At 43.7% G+C, this 15825-nt stretch overlaps 1 protein-coding gene across 1 annotated transcript in view; it reads left to right on the top strand.

The window, feature by feature from the left end:
- LOC126188754 (neurotrimin-like) overlaps nt 1–15825 on the top strand; it is a 336147-nt gene that overhangs the window by 259282 nt on the left and 61040 nt on the right. The window lies entirely within an intron of this gene.

The following is a 15825-nucleotide window of genomic DNA, read 5'->3' as shown; positions in this document are numbered from 1 at the left end:
ACATGGGGAGACTGGCTTAAACCCAGAACAGAAGTTCTGGACAAAAGTAGTGAGTGGACTTCAGAGACCACACTTATGTAAGGTAGTAAGGATGTGCTGATGCCAAGTCACCTCATAAGCCTTCTGTAGGTCGAAAAAGACAGCGATGAGGTGCTGAACACGTGCAGGCCATCCAGATGGTGGACTCTACGTGAAATAAATTCTCAGCAGTGGAACAGCCTTTGTGAAAACTACCCTGAGGCCCCAAGACTCAAGGATCCAACACAACCACTTACTCACCATGCGTTTGAGCAACATACAGAGAGTATCTGTAAGGCTGACTTGGCAACAACTGTCCATCCCTAGGGGTTATTACCCAGTTTCAGTGCCAGAATTATAGTGCTTTCTCGCCACTGATTTTGGAACTCACGCTCATTCCAGATCCAATTAAAGAGGGCAAGGATGTGACGCCAACAGTCCACTGAGAGATGTTTCAGCATTTGGTTGTGGATGCAGTCTGGTTCTGGGGCTGTATCAGGGCAATGGGCTGTGGCACTGGGGAGTTCCCATGAATGGAGCGTTATATGTCTCCAGGTGATGGGTAGTAAAAGATAAGCACTTTCACTCTACCCATTGTTTAATGAGCCAGGAGATGAGGTGTTGTTCTCAGATGCAGAAGCAAGAGCATAACGCTCAGCAAAATGTTCGACAACAGCGTCTGGATCAGTGTAAATGACATTATCTAACGAAATACGTTGTACACCTGCAGTGGACTGGAAGCTGCACAGTAGTCTCATCTACGCTCATACCTGTGATAGAGAGGTACGTGGTCCAATGGTGGAAATTTGTCACTCCCAGAATTTGTGCTTTCGTTGTTTTATGAGCTAGCAGATGTAGGTACGGAGCTATTTAAAGGCATTGAGGTGCACCAGTGAAGAGTGCTGCTTATGGTGTTGGAAAGCCCACATATGATCTCTAACGGCCACAGCAATGTCTTGGGGGGAGGCTTGCAGTACTGTCTTCTGACTGGGGAATCCCAAAGAAGACTGGCTTGGTTGGCTGCTGTTGTATGCTGAACAGTCCATCGATACTGCCTTGCAAAGGGAACCTAAGGACGAGAGCAAACATGAACCCACCCCAGTCAGCATTATGGAGAAACCATCTGGGTGCAAGTCCAGAGGAGCAATGCTGAAGGAGGGACAGGAAGATTTAGAAGTGGTCACTACCAGACAGGTCATTGTGAGCCCTCCAGTGGATATATGGTAGAAGACCAAAGATACAAAAGGAGAGATCAATGGTCAAATAAGATCTGTGTGCCACACTGAAGAGTGTGGGGGCACCAGACTTCAAGAGGGGAAAACAGAGCTGTGCCAGTAAAGTTTCGATGTCTTTACCATGGCCAGTGAACAATGCAGACAGTACATTCTGGGAGTGCCCTTATGCAATGAACCACAGCTTCCAAAGGTGTTCAAGAGGCACAAGGTCACTTATACAAAGTCCAGCACATGTGTAGGAAAACTACCCAATACCTTCTCATAGTCGGTATGATTCTTAAAATAGCCTTGGTAGCCACAAAGGCCAGGGGTTTGAGATGCTGGAAATGACATTTCCTGGATGTCAAAACAGAATGCAGGGTAAGTGTTTAAAAGCTCCATAGCTCATCCAGGTGGTGGAAAAATCTGTTACAATTGCACTGGAGTATCAGACTGTTTTAACACTGTGGGGGCATGAAGCAACCAGGGGGGATTATGATACAGATTTAGGTGCTGACACCAGTTGAAACGAGAGGCGATCCACTAAAAACAGGTTCTGTGGCACTCTCAGGGGAGATCTGATGTCTCAGGAGCCACTGGGTTCTCCAGCTGGGGCACAGAAGTAGTACATGCCAACACTGATTGCCTTAGGCCCTCTGGAATTTCCGTCATCTTAGAGGACTTCTTTTTCTCCTTCATTTCCTTCTCCTTAGAAGACAAGGACTGGGAACCTATCCCTGAATTGGTTTCAGGGGCAGAGGAAGAAGAGATGTCTGACGGCCAGCAGCCTTGTGGTTCCTTCAGTCAGTGGGTGGCATCTGGCTGTAGACCAGTAGGAACTGTGGAAGCAGGAGGACGATGACGCACCTCCAGCTGGGGATGAGGATTGATGTCCCTGGCAGGTGGGGAGCCAGTGCTCCTAGAGTGGGTGCAGTGGAAGCAACAGAAGGACTCCCCAGCTATCTGGGGGGCAGGTATCAGAGGGCAGCTACGAGAGCCCACTGTAAGAGGCACAACAGAGGAATGCGCCACCGACAGAGAAGGCGATGAGGTTGCAACTGCAGCATAAGATTGTGTCATTTGTTTGGGATTAATATGCTCGTACTTTTTCTGGCCTGCTGTATGTGGGATTGTCCAGGGTCTTATACTCCTGGATTTTCTTGAGCTTAAAAATGGAGGAATCTGATGAGCAGAGAGACTGGAGGTCGCATCAATTTACACAGATGGGGAGTAGGGCACAAAGAACATTTGTATGCTGCGAACATCCGCGATCCCTGCAGACAGGGGCAGCAGTGCCATGGGAATACATATGTCCGAACTTCATACACCTGAAACATCTCAAGTGAGGAAGAACACAGGGTTTCACGTCACACTCTCAGACCTTCATCTTGACTTTCTCAAGGCAACATATTACCCTCGAAACCCAAGATGAAGGCCCCTGTAGCAACTCTGTTTCTCCTTGGTCCCTATAGACATGATGAAGTGCACACCCTGTCACTCGAAGTTGACCTGCAGAGAATTGTCCGACAGTAAAAGAAGATGACGTCTTGGACTATATTTAAACTCTTGTGGGGAATTATAGTCAGAGGAATATGACCCAAATTTTCACCAAAACAGAATGGTTCAAATGGCTCTGAGCACTATGGAACTTAACTGCTGTGGTTATCAGTCCTCTATAACTTAGAACTACTTAAACCTAACTAACCTAAAGATATTACACACATCCATGCCCGAGGCAGGATTCGAACCTGCGACCGTAGATCCCGCGCGGTTCCAGACTGTAGCGCCTAGAACCGCTCGGCCATTCCGGCCGGCTTTTCACAAAAGTGCAGCGCCTGTGATCATGCAGGAGATGATGTTTTAATCAGGAGGGAGTTTCTCTTCGTCTCAGAGATAGCTGCAACTACCCTGTATTTTTCTTCAATGTGTTCCACAAAAAATAAAGTCTTTGTAGCCAAAAATGTGTTCCCATCAGTCCTGGTACAGATCAGGTATTGGGAGGGAGGGAGGGAGGGAGGAGGATTTTGCTGTTTATTGTCTAGACCTGAGTTTCTCCCATTGCATGGCCAATGAAGGGAATGTGTTGGGATCGTACTTCATTGCATAATATGAGGCCTTTACATTTGAAGAGACAGCTGGAGCCGTATGACCACCGGCAGGAGAAAGTTTGTCATGGTGCCACCCATTCCGAATTGGAGCTCTCCTAATGGGCGCCACACAGCCACAGGAACAGCTATTGCTGGGAGTCCCTGTACCCGCGTCATGACAGGCATATACCCCATGGCACACATGGGGAGTGTACAGCATACACACCAACCGAACAACGCTTGCATAGTTAGGAGGCTACCATTCGTGCAGGTATTTGACAATCCCTCCCTCCCCTACAACGGGGTGGCTACTGTGCTGGATTCTGGGCGTGCTACAGCAACATGAAGGAAGGGTGCTGAGTTGGAATGGCATAGAGGCGGAGCATACATCACAATGGGTGACCTTCGCTGCACGACATGCACTTCTGTAAAATTTGGAAAAGATGGCAGCTTAAACTCAACAATGGGGACCATAAAATGGTCGATGGAAAATGAAGATAGCGCTGGGAGTGAAACTCGATAACAAGACCAAAATCGTGAATTTGGTCCAAGCAGGATCTGCACCAAAAAGACCACCCGACGGAAAGTCAAAGGAAGTAAGAGATAGTTGAAGTGTAGGTTTGCGGCATAGAAGTGCTGCAGATGCTGGGGCCCCATGGTAGCCAAGCACAAACTCACCAAAGAATAGTGAGCGCTCTGGAGGGGAATCATTCCGGCATTCATCTTAAACGATGAAGAGGAGATTTGAACTGCCTTCTTTTCGAATTCAAATCCAGCGCCTTATCACGCCACCTAGCTCGATGAAATTGTTACTTGCTCGGAATCTAGTTCTGCATTTACGTGCCATCTGGCAAGACTGCTAATTACTATTTTTCTACACCGCCAAATATCCATGGACTTGATAGGAAACCGTATCAAGTAATCTTCTGCGTAGTTTATGATCATTGGCAACCTTGAGAAGAGCTAAGGGCAAAAACTATTGAATCCTTTATGTATGTCGACATAGGAAGTGTCCCACAGGTGGAAATGGCTTTCCCATTACTGATAAGTGCAACAATTGCGCCAGTATTGCCGTGTTTTTGCCGAAGTAAGTTCTTCATGTAAAGCGATCAAAAATGTTCCGTTCGAAGGCCATGCAGTGCTCAATCGGTACGCCAATCGCGCAAAATCGCCATGAGTATTGAGGCAATCACACTGACGCACCACAACACACCGTGTCCCAGAGCACGTAGAAGTCCGTAACTGCCCGCCGCAGATCCTCGTCCAAAAGGATTCGTCCACGCTCCAATAGCTTTGTCAAGGGACCAAAGGGGTAATAAGCACATGAGGAGAGATCAGGGCTTTAGGGAGGGCACTCGAGTGTTTCCTATTTAAATTGGCGTAGCTTACGTGTTACATCATTTACAATATGGGGACGTGCATTATCAAGATCAGTACAGAACCCGGCGCGCCATTCTACAACGGTGGTTTCCGACGTACAAGGTGCCCCGTAGATACACATTCTTCAGTGCCCTGTGGATGTCTACCCGTGTTTGTCCCTCGGCGGACGAGAGAACACTAACAGCATGCTGGTCCTGTTTGGAAACATTTGGTAATAACGTCGGCTGCACCCTCTTGAGAAAGACACAATAATCCCTTCTCTAAATGTCTGTGCTGATACATCCGAATCGTAGTCGCGCTACTTTGCATATAGGCTGCAGAAAAGTTTGGAAAGAAGTTTTGTATCTCTTATATCATGTAAGAAAAGTTCGCCAATTCGTAGGAGGGTTAGTTAAACTTTTAATTATCATCTTCAAAAAAACCAAAGTTAAACAGATAACGCTTTTTGTGTGTTTAGGTACATGTCTGCAGTCCTGGTGCACACTAAAAATGCTGTGCAACAGTACGGCAGTACGCAGCTAGAGGACCGAAAACAAAATCGTGCGGTGATTCCTTTTCGGCAGCTGAGTAAATTGTCAGCCGTGTCAGACCAAGCCAGAAGTATAAGGAAATCATCTGGATTGGCCCAGTACAACTGCGATATTTCTACTGCTGCCGAAAACTAATTACCGCACATTGCACTCACTATCAAAGGGTTGCGACATTTTATTTTATTTTCTTTTAGCGCCCCCTAGCGACGTGCAGCGGCACTGTACAGCTACTCGAGACATATACCAAAATAAAAAGTCTAATAATAATAATAATAATAATAATAATAATAATAATTACAGGAACTTGTTTTTCCGTGGTGATAGACGAAACTTCAAAAATACCACCCTTTTTTTGTGATGTCAGTCTTCTGGCTGGTTTGATGCAACCTGCCACGAACTCGTGTCTACTGCCAACCTCTTCATTTGACACTATCGCTTGCACCGAACATTCACAGTTATTTATTTGCAAATATTCTAATCTCTGATCTCCCCTGCAGTTTTTACTCTCTACAGCTCCTTCTAGAACAGTGGTTTCTATCTGGGGTTAATTAACCCCTGAGGGGCAAAATATAATTTTCTGAGAGGTGAAAATAAAAGGGTTCAGTTCTGTCTCTGACACGAAACTGAATCTGCTTTGAAATATCATAGCTATTATCACGATTTCGTGGCACTATAATATTGCTCACATAAGTTACTACCAACAATTTTTTTCTGAAATACTGGAATTACCGCTTGACACAATGTGCTGGTGCTTATAGCTTGTGAAACTAATCTAGGAACCAAACTTTTCTCAAATAGTCCGTGCACTACCCTTTTTGCTTTGTACCATGCTTCTGGGACAATGAAACTGAGACATATACATCTCAGGTGCTTAAAAATTTCATGAAAATGCTTGCTGCTAGTTGTATGTAATTCCTACGATATACCAGAAACTCGTTAATTGTTCGCTTCGTAACAATGTACGAACTAATTGACAACACAACAAAAATTGTGTGTAGTTAGTACACTGCTATAGGGCTTACACGTTACTATTATTATTTTTATTATTATTACTATCAGAAGTAGTTGTAGAAGTAGTGGTGGTGGTGGCAGTGGCCAGACGCAAAGGAATCAGAAACTGACATCTATAAATTTCTGTCAGTTCAAAAGTAAGGAGTCCAGCAGTCAAGCTACTTACGAAAAGTAGGCCTAAGTTTAGTGCACACATTTTAATTTGATTGGTTTTAAATGGTGGTGTAGAGTGTGGGTTAAGAGAGTGTCACATGGGACACGAGTGGTGCAGAGGAAGCATGTTTTGTACGAAGTGTCTACCCTCCATGTGGATAGTTCGCATTATTTTCTGAGAACTAACTGTATTCAGCATTCACGACGCACTGAGGATAGGTTATTAGAAATGAGCAATATCGACTCTTTCATTGACTCATTAGTTTGCTTTCTAATGAAACACCTAAAAATCTGATCCTCATTTATCTTCTATCATTTAAGTAATGAAAATGTTCAAATAAAATTCTTTTTAATGGTAAAATTTACTTAGGCGCCAATGCTGTTGATGGTTAATTGGAGGGGAGGGGGAAATGGAAATTTGTCTCCTATGGGACCAAATTGCTGAGGTAATCGGTCCCTAGGCTCACACACTACTTAATCTAACTTAAACTAACTTACGCTAAGGACAACACACACACCCACTCCCGAGGGAGGACTCAAACTTCCGACAGAGGGAGTCGCGCGAACCGTGGCAAGGGACCCAAGACCACGCGCCTACCCCGCGCGGCAGGAGGAGGGAAGGAGCACCGCTACTTACAGCTAATATCTGATTGCACTCGGGAGCAGTCGTCTCAGAAAGGTTGGAAACCGCTGCATTAGCACGACGAAAGTTATTCCCTGAGGTTTTAACACATGTCTTATCACTTCTTGAGGAGGAGGAGGAGATTAGTGGTGGTGGTGGTGGTGGTTAGTGTTTAACGTCCCATCGACAACGAGGTCATTAGAGACGGAGCCCAAGCTCGGGTTAGGGAAGGAAATCGGCCGTGCCCTTTCAAAGGAACCATCCCGGCATTTGCCTGAAACGATTTAGGGAAATCACGGAAAACCTAAATCAGGATGGTTGGAGACGGGATTGAACCGTCGTCCTCCCGAATGCGAGTCCAGTGTGCTAACCACTGCGCCACCTCGCTCGGTGAGGAGATTAGTGTTCAACGTCCCGTCGACAACGAGATCATTAGAGACGGATCACAAGATCACATTATGATGGATGGAGGAGGAAATCTGCCGTGCCTTTCCTAGCATTTGCCGTAAGCGATTTAGGGAAATCACGGGAAACCTAAATCAGGATGGACGGACGCAAGATTGAATCATCATCCTCCCGAATGCGAGTCCAGTGCTAACAACTGCGCTACCCTTCCAGGTGTGTCACTTCTTTTCCTTGTAAATGTTTTGCGCATGTCCGTTGCCTCGTTTAACCTGCGCAGAACCTCCTCATTGGATCAAATGGTTCAAATGGCTCAGAGCACTATGGGAATTAACTTCTGAGGTCATCAGTCCCCTAGAACTTAGAAATACTTAAACCTAACTAACCTAAGGACATCACACACATCCATGCCCGAGGCAGGATTCGAACCTGCGACCGTAGCGGTCTCGCGGCTCCAGACTGTATCGCCTAGAACCGCTCGGCCATTCCGGCTGGCACCTCCTCATTCCTCAGCTTACCAGTCCACCGAATTTTCAGCATCATTCTATAGCACCACACCTCATACGCTTCGCTTCCCTTCCTTCCGTCCGCAGCTCGTGGTCTAGTTGCTGCGTCTGAATCACGGGGTCCTGGGTTAGATTCCCGGCCTGGTTGGAGATTTTCTCTGCCCGGGAACGGGGTGTTTGTGTTATCCTCATCATTTCATCATCATCATCAGCAGCAGCAGCTTTGTGACAGTGACTAGATTGGATTGTGAAAAATTGGACTCCGTAAAAATTGGGACTGTACGGGCGCTGATGACCGCGCAGTTGAGCGCCCTACAAGCCAGTCATCATCACCATCATCATCATTATGTCTTCTTTCCGGATTTTCACACCCTCTGTAATTCACTAACATGCAACGCTGTGCTCCAAAAGTACATTGCAAGAAATTTCTTCCTCAGATGAAGGTATTTCGTGTTTGATACAAGTAGGGTTCCGTTACCCTTATTCCCTTGTGCTAATCTACTGTTTATGTCCTGCTTCCTTCGTCCGTCATGTGTTATTATACTTCCAAGTTACGAAAATTCAGTCTCTTAGTCTACTTCTTGGTCACCAATTTTGTGTTATTTCTGCTGCTACTTACAATTTTCGTCTTTCTTCAATTTAGCCTCAGTCTCTTTTCTACCTCAACTGCATTGTCAGTTAGCTTCTGTAAACGCTAATCTTGGACTTACTTGAACTTCTAGCCAGTACGTCACTTCGTGATCAATGACACCGGATTGAGCAACCAGCTCTTGCTGGCAAGGAATCTGCTTGAAAGGGAAAGAGAGTCAACACAAAAATAGAGAGCAGTCTCGGGGTCGGCTTGCACGGCAGCGTGGCGGAGTCAGCTAGTGAGGAAGAAAGACGACTCGGCTGGGGGCAATCGGTCAATGCGTCGTCGTCAAAAGGAGTCCCTGGCGATCAATAGCCAGCATTCACTGCCACCGCCACGCCGGCTTTTCAGCCGCAGCCGTCCCAGCCATTTGTCTTCGCCCATTCATTTTCGGCGCCGCCGACTTCCTGTTACGATCCTCTGCGTTCTTTTCCATTTCAACCCCCGGCATCACAACCGCCACCCCACCGTCGCCCCTCCCACTCCGCGATTTCTGAACTCGTGTTGCAGAAAAAACGGGTTTGAATGTAAAGAGAGAGGAGAAGCGAATGCTTTCTGTGTCGCGAGCCGGATGGACGCCGCAAGGGTGTCGTCCTCCGAAGTGCTCCGACCCTTGTAGGGGGGAGAAGACCTGGCAAGTAGCGGTGTTGAGTGCCCGGGCATTGAGGACCCTCCGGGAGGAAGCGACTGTGTTTGCGTCGGGTACTCCGCCAGCGCTAATGCTACCGCGAAGAAGCCCTCGGCGGTGATTTATTAGCGGTCCCGGGGTTGCAGGGTGGCATGGGAGCTCGGCTGAAACAATGGGACGAATACTTGTGGGTCGGGAACTGACAGTGACAAATGCAGCTCCCCGCGTCCCGTCACTGCAGGACGATATTTGCAGAGCTGATCCGATCCACGTTTGCCTACGCGGTGCTACGTTGAGGAACGCTGCTGCACGAAACCTGACACGAGACGTATGAGGGCTGTTCAGAGATTTTCGTATCACGGCTGTAAAACCTTTCTTTTTCATTTTTTAATTGTGTTTGCAACGTAGAGTATTACAGGGTGACGCAGAAAAACGGTAACTTCTGAAACGCGCAATAAAAGTAGAAAAATCCATTAAAATACTGTACTGACAGCATTTGAACCACTACAGCTTGGCTTTTAGGAGTCAGTAATCCAAATTAACGATGCTGGAAAATCACACCCGGCAGGTGGCCTCCTCCTCTTCCTACGCATTCTTCCGGTCTGCTCTTGAGGTTCCTCGCTGAGTGCTGCAACTTCTCAGCTGCGGTACTGCGAACTTCGTCTTGAATTCTTTGTTTCAGGTCATCCGGTGTCCTTGGTCGAGTCGTGTAGGCCCGACTCTTAAGGTTGGCTCACAAGAAAAAAAAATCGCAAACACACAGTAGTCTTTGGGGCCAGGGATTGTCACTGAATCTTGAGATGACAAACGTTACCGAACAATTCTCACACAGCTGTCATTGATTGCCTGTATATTGTCCTTACCGTTATTAGCATGATGTTAGTTGTGTGACTGTGTACTGGTAGGTACCACTATACATTTACTTTATGGTCGTGTAATTGTGATCACCTAACTATGTGCGGAAAGACTCTTTAGTACCTTGAATAAGTGGTGTTTATACACTGACAGAGTCTGCTTAGTCTGAAATGATACCTTAGATTTCCCCACAAAATAAGTTTCAGAATGTCGTCGTTAATTCCTGTCGTTAAGGCAAGAATGTGTTTACTAGTAAAATAAATAAACTTTAGGAACTAAATATAAATTATATAGATTCAGTCACTCGCTACACAGCGGTAATTAAGCATTCATTTCAAAGATTCGATCACTAAGAAAATCGTCAGTCTGAATAATTAATCTGATCGTCGCACTTTCATCTACACAAACCGACCATCACTTTCTTGTGTAGATCAATCAGCTTAATTCTTGTCTCTGAAACTTCGGTCATTCCTGTAATTTTCTTTTATGATAATTATTCATACGGCGTGCATGAAACTACGGGTCGTCGTAGTGCATGACGAACTCCTATGTAGGCATTTGGCTGCGGCGGAATCGAGTCAACGGAAAACTTTAACAAAATGTCGATTTATACATTTAACTTCAGACCGCGTAATTATTTACAGGCTATCCCACCTAGACAAACCATACGCAACACTGTATACAATCATGTGAAATGGATAATAATTTCAGTCTTCGTTTGATGTCCCATAAACAGCATAAAATTGGCTTCAAGTTGTCTATCTCTCAGCAATTCCATCAAATTAGCAGTTCTTTTCCAATGGCCCCCAATAATGCACTTGAATCTCCATAAATTCGGTACACGGCTTTATACTGCAAAGCTTCACACCACAGTCAAAGTTAAATAATTCAACGGGCATGTTACATTTAATTCAAAACAATAATTATTCTGTCAGAGAATTCCCTTCGCTGACGAGCGTCTACCTCGTCATTTCGTCTCTGACACTGTACTTTGATCTGTCCAACGCGCTTGCTCAGTGGCTGCATCAGCTCCGACTGATTCCCTTCGTTTCAACGCAACAGCATACAATACTTAAATATTCATAAAATTTGTGAAATAACCGTACACGATAAATACATCCTGTTAGAAACTGGTTTCGTGAACTTTAAGAATGTTGTTCAATGCAAGTGCAAAAAAAGTTTGCAACATACCGATCTGAAGTGACCATCACCGTGGTGCGCTCTTCATTTTCGAAAAAGTAAGGTCCGATGACGCCGTGCGACGAAACTGCACCAGATACTGTCACATTTCTGCCGAGTGAAGGGCTTTCACGGTCTGTGTTAGGGTTGCTGTCTGCTCGATAACGGTCGTCTGCTTATTCACGAAACTCCTGAGACGAAAGTGGGCCTCATCTGACGTCCACAGCTTGCCCGTAATTCAGTCGTCCTTGTTTATGTTTGTCATAATTTGCTCACAGAACTTTAATCTCAACTGGTAATCGTTCCTCTTCATTTGTTGCACTATCTGCAACCTGTACCAATGAAATTTGTAATCAGAATGCAGAATTCGGCGAACATTGTCACGTTTGTGAGCAGATCCAGAATCTTTAAAATTTTTAATCAAACTTTTTAAAGTGTGTTTCCAGGGAACCTGACTATGACGCCCGGACTTGAAAAAACGTCGGAACTCTCTATGCGCACTTTCCAAACTATCACTGTCCTCGTAATATGTTTTTAAGTCAGAAGCACTTTGTTGACCGTTCCAATGATCCATGACTACTAAATGGAGAGACTGTTTCGAGCTGAAGGTCCCTTTTACTCAGCGCTGCCAACTGTACATGGCTGTCGCTACGCACTTCAAATGGTCCCATTTTTCTGTGTCATCTTGTATCTGCAGACATAAACTGAAATAATTGCAATAAATAAATAATATAATTTTAACAATCATAAGCAGAAATGTCCATCTTTAGACATTGCATAAAAGCTGTGAACGAATTCCACATCAGCCTAAAGATTTAAACTATAATAAATGTTTCCTTAACATAATAAACTAACGCTGTCGTTGTTACTTTTGTGGTCATCTTTCGACGCTAGCTTGTCACGACAACTTTTCATCAAGAGCAGCTGCTAACACGCGTAATTTCGAAGTGAATACCCTCGGTGTAAACAAACAAATTAATTCAGTTAATAAAGTCGTTTCTTGCGGGCCAGAGTACAGTGCTTGCAGAAAGTTTAGGTACAGGTCTCCATTTTGTAGAATCCGCATTTGTTCGTAGCGTAACAGCATTTCAGTCAAATCAGATGTTAACAGGCATGTTAACTATCGGTTTTTAGTTAAAGCATCACTGCTGTAGATGTAGTACTTTTGGAGATGGAGTGTTTCCCGTTTTGTAAAGAAGGCTAAGAAAAACACTACTTTTCCGACTAGAACGTTTTCTTTCTAGGAAAATGTAACTCCTACAGCTATGAAATTTGTACTGCTATTTTACTACAGCATGGCACTCGTAAAATAATAAAACAGCCTGGGAAAGAAATTACTGTTCGTTTGGTCACACCTCGAACAAACATTTTCCCTTGTAAATTCGATGGCAAAGTTGAGCAGATTTGTTCTGCGGTAAGTTCCCTTTGGCAACACTTACACCTGTTGTGACTGCACAGATGTTTTCTACATTTATTGTCTGCGATGGATCCGCAGTCACAAAAGGTTTAAGTGTTACCAATCGGGAGTTATCGCGTATTTTGCCATCGAAATTACCGGGTAAAAAGTGTGAGAGGTGACCAAATGAATAGAAAATTTTTTTCAGGCTGTGTTCTTGTTTTTATGCTTGCTGTACTGTAATGGAACAGCAGTAGGACCAACACTTTCCGAGAAAAGAATTTAGTCATAAATACAGGTTTACTTTTAACCACGTTAACAAAACGGAAAAACATTCAATCTCAAAACGTATTAGAGCACGAGCTGTGGAATGTAAACTGAAAACCCTCAATTAAGATGTTCTTGAATATCAAGTGGAACATTGACTGAAACGCTGTGGCTTTAGGGACACATGCGAATTCAACGAAATTTTGAGCTATCCCTAAACTTTCTGCAAGCACTGCGTGTACGACAAAGGTTCCTTTCGGGGTACGCTGATATCAATGTTCTAATGTTAGTACTCATACACAACCGCTCGCTAGACGAAATATTCGCACCGAAAGACTAGAAAGTTGCATAGGTCACGCAAAAACTCAAGGAAGGAGAGAGAAATAATCCGCTGAATTATAGACTCATATTACTGATTGTGATATCGATTTGTAGCAGCATTTTTAAGTATGTACTGAGTACCAGCGTTATAAAATATCTCGAAGAAAACGATTAACACATAATCAGCATGGATTCCGAAAATATCATTCCTGTGAAACCAGTAGGCTTTTATTGGCATAAAGTAATAATGGTATGGACAGGGATTCTCGAATTGATTCCATATTTCTAAATTTACAGAAGTCTTTTGACAGAGTTCCGTTCTTAATCAGATTATGTGTCTATGGAGTATTGTCTCAGTTCTGCCGAATGGATTCGTGATTTGATGCAGTGACGGAAAGTCATCGAGTGAAACGGAAGTGAGATCTTGGGTTCCTCATGGAAATGCTGTAGACCCTCTATTGAATTTTATGTAAATAAATTAGGAGAAATTCTGAGCAGCACTCCAACATTGTTTGGATATGGCGCTGTCGTTTACCGTCTATTGAATACGTCAGAAGATCGAAAGGAATTAATGATAAATTAGACAAGATATTTCGATTAAATTATAATAAAAAAATGATAACACAAATTTGGAGATTGTTGATTCACTTAAATACCTGATTATTACAATTACAAATTACTTAAATTGGAAGCAAAGCTACGTTTTATTGGCAGAAGATGCAACAAATCTACTAAAGAGACTGCCCACACTACGCTTGTCTGTTCTCCTTTGCAGTATTGCTGCGCAATACGGCATCCTTGCGAGACGGGGCTGACGAAGGGCATCGCAAAATTTCAGAGAAGGGTAGCTCTCTTTGTGTTATTGTGAAATAGATGGGAGAGTGCCACAGATATTATAAGCGAGTTGGGGTGGGAATCATTAAAACAAAGGCGTTTTTTGTTACGGCGAGATCTATTCATTAAATTTTTAGTCTGAATGTCAAAATAATCTGTTGACTCCCACCTACATAGGGAGACATGACCGTTAGAGATCACATAAAAATATTTGGTTGTTCGTTGTTACCGAAAATTATGAGACCGAGAAATAGTCGAAAAGTGCTTGTATAAATCCCACAACAAACACTTAAGTGAGAATTGCAGAACAACCATGTAGATGTAGCAAGTCTCTTCAGCTCTACGTAACTGCAATGTCCACTTGAAGTTGATTACTGAAGTTTTATCTTCATCTTTAACAGATACCTCCGTAACTACTGTCGCATTTTCTATTACGGAGACTTGAGTTTATGCTTTGATTACAGTCGAATCACTAAGGCCTATCACAAACTGAGTTATACCAATATTTTTATTGTTTTATTCTGTGCTGGCCTGTATGGAGCAATTTGGTTTTAAAGTTCAGTATATATATTTTTTTATTTTAGATTGTAGTAACGATTGTCCGGTTTTCGGCGTCTTCGCTTCGAACTGCTCATTTCAGAACAATGTATGTTGAAATGTATTTGTCCGATGTTAACGAAATTTTTATAGATTATTAGCAGAGAAAAATTCGAGTTACACAATTTTTCAACCCCCCCCCCCCCCTCTCCAAGAAAAAGTTCTCATTTTTTCCTAAGGTAACTTTTTTTCTCACCCACGACATACATGCGAGAAAGCGTCGGTTTATTTTGAAGGTCTCCTTTGTAACTAAAAGAAGTAACAACCACAGTGTGATACGGATTTTTGTAGAGAGTGGAAGACTGATTAAGTGCATGCTGGACCGTGGATGCAGTGGGCGCACTGGCGGAATCAGGTGTTACGTTGCCAGTCATAGGCAAACCTTTTTCCAACAGCACGGCAGTTCGCGACAACGACGCCATCATTTTCACAGCAGTGCACGCTGTTAATCGCTAGGTCCAGCACGCACAGAACCAGTCTTAAATATCACTCTTTATAAAATGCGTACCACACAGTCCGGTCACAGTGGCTGTACCCTCTTACAACCACAGAAGAGACCTTCAAAACAAACCCATACTTTCTGTTATACGTTTATCCTGCACTGAAAAAAAGATACCTTACAAAAATCGTAAGGACGTCTTTGTGGGTGAGTGAAAAACTCTGTAACTTAAGATTTATACTACCAATATATGGGACTATAACCTATTAAATTTTATTAACGTCGGGCAAATACATTAACCTATATAGATCTGAAGTGAGCAGTTTGTAACGAAGACGCTGATAACCGGAGAATCCTTTCTACAATCTAAATTAAACATACATGTATATTGAACTATAAAACCAGCCAGCATTTAGCCTTACGCAGAATAAAAGAAGTAAAATATGATACAACTCATTTTTCGATAGGTCCATTGGTTTGCTTGTAATTAAAGCTTAAACTCTAGTCTTCATAATAAAATATCCGATAGTAAATCAACTATTCCATAATGTCTCTGGATGTGTCCAATTAACTCATCCCTTCTTTTCGTTAAATAATACCGACTGTGATGACACCTCAAAGCTGTCTCCCCAATTCGGTTCACTGCTTTTTCATTAAATGATCGAGCTACCTAAGTGATGTATTCGTCTTCTTGAAAGGATCCGTTGGTCGACCTCTGTACACAACCGAAGGAGTACAAAACTAATAATATGCTA

The sequence above is a fragment of the Schistocerca cancellata genome, chromosome 5 (genome assembly GCF_023864275.1).
Source record: "Schistocerca cancellata isolate TAMUIC-IGC-003103 chromosome 5, iqSchCanc2.1, whole genome shotgun sequence".
Lineage (NCBI taxonomy): Eukaryota > Metazoa > Arthropoda > Insecta > Orthoptera > Acrididae > Schistocerca > Schistocerca cancellata.
Note: the sequence above shows the minus strand (reverse complement) of the source record. Positions and strands in the feature narration are given on the sequence as shown.